Source organism: Apteryx rowi, unplaced genomic scaffold (genome assembly GCF_003343035.1).
Source record: "Apteryx rowi isolate R43461 unplaced genomic scaffold, aptRow1 scaffold_858, whole genome shotgun sequence".
Classification (NCBI taxonomy): Eukaryota; Metazoa; Chordata; class Aves; order Apterygiformes; family Apterygidae; genus Apteryx; species Apteryx rowi.
Genome location: NW_020451158.1, coordinates 228,180 through 238,427, shown reverse-complemented (window position 1 = coordinate 238,427; position 10,248 = coordinate 228,180). Strand labels below are relative to the sequence as shown.

Sequence of the window (10,248 nt, the reverse complement as noted above, 5' to 3'; positions counted from 1 at the left end):
TGTCTTGATGCAGTTTCAAAGTGAAACAAAGCGGAGCAAAGACAGTAATTTCAGCTACAGTGAGAAAAAAGGGCAGGAAGATCTGGATATGATAAACAACACTGAAAAATGGCAGGAGAATAATGTTTACTTTTGAATGTGTGGCCTGCTGCCAGGTTGGCGCTGGTTTTTAGGTTAGTAGAGGTTGGAGGAAGGGCCAGACTGGGGCGTGGCTAGCTGCTGTCAAGGAAAAAAAAAAGGTCTGCAAATTGCTGTTCTCAGCTTTTTTCTCTTCTCTCTTCCACCTCCCGCCCCCCCGAAAAAAGGCAGTGCTTGCTCTTAAGGCTATTAAAAATGATGCAGAATTTTAACCATCTGCTGTGCTGAGTACTTTGCGCTGCAGAGCGCTGCAAAGCTGTGTTTTTCTAAAGGAAAGAAATGCAGAGCTCTCAAATCCTAAAACTATTTTGAAGCATTTAAATATTTCCTGAAGTAGTGTCCTTAAGGAAAGGAAGGTTATTTTAAACTGGGGTTTGAGAAATAGGCTTTAGCAAAATTGTAGTGTTTTCGGGAAATAGCCTGTCCTTACCAGTTCATGACGAGCGAATGGGATTTTTCCTAAAAGGGATTCAGGTGTTAAAATGCAACGTATTAGTGCTTTAGAAATATAGTGAGAGCAAGCAATATAAGAGTCAAGAAACGGACAGCGATGGAAACTGATAATTTTTGTATTCTAGTGACTCTTTAAAGGATTTCTGTTGAAGTGTACAGGATGTAGCTGAATGCAGCAAAGTCACTTCTTGCACTTGACCAGCTGGTTATGTGTGTACAGGAGTGCAATTATTTAATGAGTAACATGGAGCCTGGTGAAGAAATCTTATTGCTGCTATAGCATCATTAACTGTCTTCGTATGTCCAGGTCACAGAGGAAAAATATTTCTGATGATAATAGTTGGAAAAAAAGCTTTTGAAGTGGTGAAGTTTAAAGAAGAAAATAGCAGGAACCTTACATATGGTATTCTTACTTCACATAAATTATATTAACTGTTTAAGTGCCATGAAGAGCAAATTAATTTTTTTAAATATCTGTAAGTCAGAATATAGATGTTTATTTGGAGTAAGAATTAAGAAAATCAAGGGATATTGCATTATAATTCAGCTAGATATTTAAGATCAATTAGCAAGTTCTTTGAAAAGAGATTGTAGTGAAGTATTTGAGTCATACAGTTGCTTTGAAAATGCTTTATCAGTCTTTTTTTTTTTTTCTTTTTGCATTTAAGATCTCTGAATACTGGATTGTTAGCTGTAGCCACTGGTTATTCTTTGTTACTGGGAGAGCTGTATTTTCTTTAAATGAAACATCTACAATCTATAAATGAGCATTAAGAAAGGCTGCTTTTACTCTCTGAAACCAGTGTAGGGCCCAGTTAAAGCTTTTTAAATTTTAATTAAAAGTCTCAGAAGACTGTGTTATAGATGTCTTGTACACTAGGTAAGTTTTTTATTTGTAAAGCTGGAGGGTGGGGGCTGTATTTTGTCACCTGTTGCCTATCACATAAAGGGGGACGTGGGGGGGAAGGCCGTGCTGCTCATGCAAGCTTTTGCACTGAACTCGCTGTTTGTCATTTCACTACTGTGACACTGAGAAAATAACCTCTTTTTTTCCTTTGCTTGTAGGTGCCATATAAAATTGTACAATACATTTGCTTCAGATAGTGCCAGAGATGCATAATGAGGTGTTTAGTCACAGTTTGGATGCGGTAGTGGCAGAAAACAGTACAGGAACTGTGGACTAGATTTTTAAGGGAATAGTCCTTGTAATCCAAGGCTGCCCCCCCCCGGTTATTAACCCTTGGATTTCTGTTCACTCCCTTTCTTGCAGAACATCACCGTAAATACGAATGCAAAGAGTCTGGAGTAAGTGTGCTGTTGTGGCATAGAGCATGTAGATGGGAAGCTTTGTGGGGTGTATGTTATAGACCAGTAAAATACTAACATGATAATGTTTTCCTACTAGGTTTTTGGATTTGCGTTTTGAAGTCTGTGTTGTACATCAGAGCATTTCAGTATGGTGAGAGGCACATGTATCACCTAACATGCTGCAGTTCAGAGAAAAATGATTTTTTACATGGATAAACATGTACATAAACCCTATAGTATTGATACGGTTCTGCAAGTTAACTGTATTTTACTGTATGCGTGGCGTACAGCAGGCATACTTTATCTAAGCTTGCATTTTGCAGGCTTCAAGATTTCAAATTTGTATGTTGGTAACCAATTAGGATTTGGGACTATATAAAATTGTGAACATCTCTACTAGTAGTGAAAGTGAATATAAGTATTTTTCTGTGGTTTTGGAAACATACGTGAATAAATATGTAGTAGATGCTGGGATCACAAGATTATTTTGGATTTGGCATTATTTTTATATACTACCTATAATATGTGTTGTCATCACCTAACATGCATCATAATATAACTTTAACATTTTTATTTTATTATCAGTTTGCTCTTTCAGCAAACAAAATGGCATGAAGCTGTGGATTCTGGTTACATACGTAGTTCTAAATTGAAATAAACAAGCAGTTTATTTTAATATTAGTGTTACAGTCCTAATGATAGTTAAACACTAATATCTTTATTTGTGCAGTTATTTACAAAAATTAAGATTAGGCTGCTTAACCCTAAATACTGTATTTTTGGTTTATTTTGAATGCTGGAGCTGGTTATTTGAAAATAAGTGTTTTTCCTGAGGCACTGGAAAAAGTTGTTTCTATTACTGTGTATTTATATTCAATATTGTATGCTTAAATATAATATGAAATGTAGTATAATTGCAGTATCATGTAAATAATACACTAAGCCTGTAGATGATACAATATGCAAAACTCTATAGCAACCATCAATTTCTATAATGTTCTGTGTATTGCCAAATTACTGATAAAAGAAATTGCATGAAATATAATAATATTAAGTATATGCTGAGGGATGCACAATATGCAGTTTCATTCTGATTGTGATAAATATACAGTGAACTAAATCTTTGATAGTCTGGGTGAGGTTCTGAGTGATGTGTAAGCTGGGAAAGATTTGCTCAAATATTGCTTTCTTTTATAAAGTCTGAGTTGAACAGATCAGCTCAATTTTAAATTTGTAGAACCCTACTGATATAGGAGGGAACCTCTGGAACACCTTTCTAAGCTGTCTGTGTTGGTATCTATTACTATTATAAAATACATAGGCTTGTCAGAAGTTATTCTGAAAAGCCTCTGATTTGTGTTTTTTTCCAGTACTGATGGAGTTGACGTTATATTAAATCCTGTAAAAGGATTGAGGGCTTGATTATTCTGTCGACACAGAACACCTTTTAATAATGTTTCTTGTGATTTGAATAGAGAGCCAAATCAGGCAGACCAAATTTGTTTGAAATAAAACAGAAAGTAGAATGTATGTGTACAAATATATTAATTTGTTTTTTAATCTGCGTAATTAAATCAGTAATGCGGTATCTGGTGTCCATTAAAAATATATTTTTTCAGTGCCTGGCTTAAAAAGTATTTCATGATCAGTGGAAAAAAATTAGGAAGAGGAGGGTGTGGCTGCTGCCCGGAGAGTCTGGCCATGCAGACGGGGCTGCTGGAGGCTAAGCCTTGGGATATGCGGTCCTTGATCTTTACAAAATGAAGACTACTTTTAGGTAAAACAGAAATATTTTTATCAGAAATCAAGTGGACATATAATCCTACTGATTTCTTAACGCGGATGACAGATGGTCACTTGTTCTCGCTATAAGGTTGGCAGCTTTGTGCATCTTGTTTTGCCTCAAATTGCTCAACTCTTTCACGAATCATGACAAAACCCACAAAAATTAGTTTCAACTTTTTTTAGAGCAATAAGGAAAGTGGTTTGATGCTTTCTTTATTGCAAATATCCATCAAGGGACTGATCTGTAGACCCTAAATGTATCTATACCCCCTCCTTAATTTTGATTTCCATGCAGAATGCTGCAGTATTAGCCCCTAAATTGGCATGTATATGCACAGATACTTCCCCCGTCGTTCCTTGCATTATGACTGCAATTACAGGATCACAAAAGCTTGGGATGAGATTTTAAGTGTATTTTAAGTAAAAATTCTTTAGGGATGAGACTTCAAGAATATTTCCAGTAAAACCACATATTTTAAGACATAACCCACATTTGTTATGTTGGTTATTTGCTAATAAGGCTTATTTACATTCCTAATTCAGTGTAATAGATTTTAAAGCTATTTTTCTGTAGTGGCAAGGTTTTATGACTCCTTTTTTTCCTCTGCTGTTGCAAATGTTACTTAAGTATCTTGAATGTGCGACTGTTTTACTGTTATAACGAGTGCAAGTGGAGCTGACCAAACTTCTTCAGTAGTATAACCACTCACAGGTGTGGTTACAGAATCTGTTCCCTTATCTCCTCTCTTATATTTGAGCTCATCATCTCTTAATTATGTATCCTTATTTTCCTTTGAAGAACAGCAGTGTGTGGGTTGTGGTGAGGTATTATCACAGTCTGGGTGAATTGTTAGCCACAAGACTGAAGGCTAAGTATAGCAAACCACCATACAAGTGGCAATAGCCCAGAATCTGACACACATCTTGGAATCTCTTATAATTATTAAATGGTTTTTGCAAATAATGATGTGTGGATGGGGAAAAAAGATAAAGAAGGAAATGCAGTTGTTCAGTAAAACAATATCTTATATTAATTATAATTTAGGAGTTCCTCTTAATTATTTATGGGGAGGGGGGAAGAGCAAGTAGCAAAGTCAACATACATGTTTTTAAGTGTTTTTGTTAAGTTTGAGTGATGCATTGATAGTGTTGTATCAGGTGCTCTAACTTAGATGATTATGTATTTCACTTTTGTTGCAGTGAACTTCTCTATTTTTTGCAATTGCTTTTGGCCACAGGAAGCCTTTGAATATAGAAATTATTGCATTGGATCAGATCCACAGCCTAATAAATATTGTGTTTCCTTTACAGTTTTTACAAATGGTTGATTGGTAAGAGAATATAGGACTAAGAGGACCAACACTTGATCCTTTTGGAATACCCTGGTCTTTCTGGAAGGTGGGCCAAGTAGATCCCTTGGCCAACGTTTTTATTGTGACTTTGTGCAAGGGTCTTTCCAGTCTTTCCAGCAAACAGTCTTATTTAACGCTGTAATATTCTGTTAGGCTGTACATAGATCTGTATTCTTTCAGAATCCCACCGAGGTCCCTTAATGATGCACTGTGGCACTGATTTTCACATGCTGAGCCTGCACTTTGTAAAATAATATATCTTAATATTTCCATGGTTTTAACTTACTGCTTATTTAATTTAACTGAGTGGTCTCCTGTTTGAGACTGGAAGTAGATGAAATAGACTACAATTCTGACTTTTAAGGTATGTATCTCTGTCATGTTCCCTGTTGCTCGTGTGCTTGCTAGCATAAATAGTTTAATCACTTTGTACGTTCTTACGTGGGAGTCTTTCTGTGAATCAAATCACTGTAGTCATCTGCCTTTGCATTCCTGTTACTGCTGGAGTTTTAATGAGGTAAGGGGAAAGAACTGTAGACAGCATTCTCCATGAAGGTATTTCCCTGGCAGGTGTATGCCAGAAGCGTAATGTTTTCAGTATTGTATTCTGTGCTTTTTTGTATGCATCATAAAATTTGTCTTTTTTGACATTGCTGCATATACATGAAAGCTTTCACTGACTTTCTATGATGGCACCTAGGTCTTTTCCCTTTGCTGAGAATGTTTCAGTGTGACTTACTTAGCAATTGTCAAAACTAAAAGTTATTTATCATAATGATTCATGTACGCTCGACTTTGTTAAACCCCTTCAGTAACCCAAATACATTCCAATCATTTGTCAATTTTGCCGCCTCATTATATAGCTGTCTTTCCAGACCACTAATTAATGTTAAAAGCTGATGCAAGCATGCTTTCTACAGGCAACAACTGCTAACCTTTTTCTACTTAAATTGTCTCTTTATTCCTATATTTTGCTCTTGGCTGCTTAGCTAATTTTTAATCATGACTCTGACTCTCAGTCATGATCATTCTGTTTTCTTTATGGCCTTTGAGTCACATTATCAAAGCACTTTTGAAAGGCCAAATAAATAACAATTTCTTCTGCAGATGCATTCCAAGTTAAAAAAGACATATTTTTCATTATGTTAGCAATGCTTTTTTTCTCTCCATTATGTAATCTTTGCTTAGGCATTAAAGTTGTAATGCTTTTTAAGTAGCCTTCCAGCCAGTTTGCTAAATGCTAGAATTCACTGGCTTGTAATCTACATCATTTGTAGCAATTTTTAAGGAGTGCTATTCTTTTGTTCCTGATAGGAGAGGGTGTATATTTTTGTTGGAAACATTGGCTTCAACCTTGAGCTTCTTCAGAACTCTTGCATGTGTATCTAGTCCTCTGAATGGCTTGCTTTTTAACTTACTCAGTTATTTCAGCACTTTCTGGTTTGATGTGTGCTGCTCTCTCATCCTTTACTTGCAAAAGTGTAGATTAATAGGATTTGAAGTCTAGCAGGAACAGACAGGTACAGTTGGATCGCTTGCGTATCACAGATATTTCAACTGTTTCCACCCTGTATTAAACCTGATAACTTCTTTTAAGCTAAAGGCTGTCTCTGGATTTGTCCTGATTTCCGGACACCAGGAGATAAAGAGGTACAGCCAGGAATAAGAGGGAGGGTCAATATTGCTCCTCACCCAAAACGGTCTATACAGGAGTTGTGTGTGACAAAGTCATGCTTCCTCCACTGTTTCCTTGTTCTAGAGAAGGAACATCTTATTCCACTGCTTCTTAGAATGTGGTTTTATTTCCTATCTTGGATCTTGATAGTTCTGCTGGCTGCTGTGAAGGTTAAAGAGAAGAAGAAAATGAAAGACCAGAAGGAATAGTCTCGAGTTTCTGTTGGGAGGACTAGTGGGTATACAGCTTTCTTTATATATAAATAAATAAATAAATCCCAGATCAGGAACTCAGCTAACAAGAAGTGCTAACGTGGTCATATATACAGGGTGAGAAAGAAGGAGTTTACTACTTTGCATGACTAAATATCTCAAGGTCATAATTAACCATTATTTTTTCTGCAGTGTTTTTCCTCCTCTTTATTCACTCCCTTTATTTCCCAGTACTATTTTAGACTTACCAGGCAATTGTTGTGCAGTCTTCCTGCTTCCAATATATGTCAATACATTGGTTCAGTCCTTATGCTTCTAATCTCCACTTAAAATATTACTTTCTAGGTATATTCTTTGTACTAGTTGTTTCGATTCAGTGCTTTTGGTTTTTGGAAGAGATACCTGTTTGCCTCAACCTGTTATAAAGCTTTTTGCTGTATATAGTTTGTTCTTGCCCACCTACTTCTCTATTTGAGATTGTTACCCTTTATTTCTGAGTGATACACGGCTACATAATCTTCTGTGCCTAAAAGCAGACGAAAAAGGGGAGATGGGATAAACATTCAGCATGACAAAGTGGTACTGTGATTCCAAGTGACTTATTTTAAATACCTGCTGTATATTTTTTTTTCCTTAGGTGCTTGTTTTGCTCTGCACATTGACTTCTAAGCCTGTTGTCTGTCAAGGCTTTCTGACTCCACTGCTCTTTCTTTGACTCCTGATATAATAAAAAGCCCAATACTTTCATACTAGATTTAGGGGGAACAGCAATCACTGGAAACAGTATGGTTCGGTTCAGTTGTTCCAGGCACAGAAGTGGAGAGGTGGGAAAAAGTAGAAGAGAATTGTACTGAGTGCCAGTCTGTCACCCACCTGTGGTGAAAATGCTGCCCATCATGGTACAAACAGATACTTTGGAAGTTTCTTCTTTTACACTTGGCCTCTGTGGAGGTTGTTGTGAGCTGTCTGGGCTAAACTCCATGCTTCTCAATGGGACACGTATGCTAGGAAGGGTTTTTCCATTTGGTTTTCTTGACAGCAGTAAGTTTCCCTCTCTTCCTGCTAGGGAAAGGAAAGATCAGAAACAGGCACTAGGAACAGCAGTGATGGGTAAAGAAGGAAGTGATTCTTTTCACAAAGGGAAAACATAATAAAGCGAGTGTAATGCTATTTTTATTGGATCCTTGATCTCATCATCTATCTGTTTAGATACTTTTAAAACCATTTGAAATGCATGTGTTCCTGCTCTGAAGAAGCTTGCCAAAGGGAGAAGTTACTTCTCTGACATGCTGAGGTACAGCGCAGAGGATCTTCCTTACTGCTCCCGCCTGTTGCTGGAGCACAGTGGCCTAGCAGAAGAGAGGAGGGAGCACGAGCTGGCATCACCCGGCAGGCCAGTGGGTTAGGGGCCGGGATGGAAAGGTGATAGTGCAGCGTGCTAGCTAACTGACCGTGTTGCCTCCCCTGCGTTAACAATGCAGTGTTAACTTAGCTGTTTCATGAGATAGTTCTGCTATTAATAATGGTGTTCTAAAATGTTATAAATAAGTAACAGAAAGCTTAACACCAAAAGTATGTGCTTATTTCACTTGGGTATGCCTAGCTAGCAGCATGCCTTCTAATAGAGAACATTTTTCCTTTGTTTTCCTTTGTTTCTTTTTCACAAGTGAAATATTCCAGATTTAGCAGTAATGTTCTACACTAGCAAGTACTCCTTCTGCATATTGCCATGCTACAGGCTATTTTATGATTCCAATTTATAACAGCTACAAAAGATACCACTTTTTACTAACCATTTTATGACCCAAACAATTTTGTAAATCGACTCAGAACTTTTCAGAAGGAAATGTAGAAAAATTGTATTGAGGTGATAGCTTTCATTTAACGTATTTCAATATCTTTAAAAATAACTCCAAAATAGCCTGCTGCATGTGCAGCCATTAACCCATTTCTGGAAGGAAGGCCACACGCAAATTTTGCACTCGTTTTTTGCTTTGGAAATAACTTGTCAATGAGCAGGTTAAGGTGTCTCTATTTAAAAAAAAAAAAAAAAAAAAAAGTCAAATGATTTAGTGACTGGAGAGAATTGCCACTTGCGCGAGCTCCATCCCTGGGGATATGACCTTTTTAATCCTCTTTAGTTAATGTATTGGTGATCTTTACTTAGGCAGAGTAAACAGTGCTGCTGGGCACAAAGGGGAGGTCGCGCTCCCGGCATTACGCCTGACCCCGGGTCGCGGCCTTTGTTCCCCTCTCAATGGGAATTGCTCTCCCAGGGCCTCCGCAAAATGGAGAACTAATTTAGGCACGTGCGGGCGGCGAGTGGCAGCGGAGCAGGTTTGCTGCACAGTAGCCTCCAAGTATGTAGCAGGACCGCCAAAAAATCCAAGTCGGGTGCTTTCAGAGAGAGTGGATTAGCCTTTGCTTGCCAATGGCCGCGTTGTTTAATCCTTTCCTGAGGAAAATGTATTCCTTGGGTCCTCCGCTGTACCAGTGGTAATATAATTTCTCTGTTTTGAGCCTTTGACATTATTATTTTCTTATTTCCCTGTGCTCTTCCAAATGAAGAAACGTTAGATCAATGAAAATTAGGGAATTTTTCTCTCAAAAGAAAGAAACCGCACGGTAATTGCAGAATTAAACCTGGGCCTCTGAGGTCATCGTTGTACCTCAAAATACGTGTCTTTTTTTCAGCTTGTGAGGAAACGTGGCACTGTGTCCCACCAGATTGTATTCACCCCCTTTCTTCATAACATTTTCTTTGTGTTGCACCATTTCAGTGCCTGTGGCCTTAGTACACACATGGAAAAGGAAAATCTCAGTCCGTTCTTTATCTAACCAGGGCGAAGCTGAGCATGGAGCACTAAGCCAAAGTGAACTAGGGCTTCCCTGCATTTAATATGAGTTTTATGCACAAATACTGATTTTTGGTTTCAAAAGGTAACTGGTGGCAGAATGGGAGGATCATTTTTAGTTGCTGTGGCCAGTGAACATAGATAATTTATCTCAGCTACCACATGTTTATATGGAAAGCTTGCTATAGAAAAACTGCCACCTTTCTCTGAAAGATGTTTATTATTTTTCATCTCCGAGTGCTGTTCTTTGTTCAGCAGGGAAATCTGTAATATAAAATGACAGATCGTAAAATAATTACTCAGACTGTAAACACATCTTCAACAAAACTACAGCTTTTCCACATTTCTTCTTTCTCTCAAAAATAAATGAAAAAAAAGTCTGTAATTGCTAATGACAACCAAGTTGTCTAAAGCACAGCAGGGTTAAAACTGAGCACAGAATGGGGGTGGGTACGGGGGAATGTTACGAT

The 10,248-nt window shown here is 37.6% G+C and overlaps 1 long non-coding RNA gene across 1 annotated transcript; it reads right to left on the bottom strand.

Moving 5' to 3' along the window:
• Positions 1-6,628: 6,628 nt before the first annotated feature.
• LOC112977686 lies at positions 6,629-10,044 on the bottom strand. Its single transcript, XR_003257610.1, has 3 exons — positions 9,979-10,044; positions 7,797-7,982; positions 6,629-6,873 (listed from the first exon to the last, which is right to left on the bottom strand). It is a non-coding gene; the product is annotated as an uncharacterized LOC112977686 (long non-coding RNA).
• Positions 10,045-10,248: the final 204 nt, after the last annotated feature.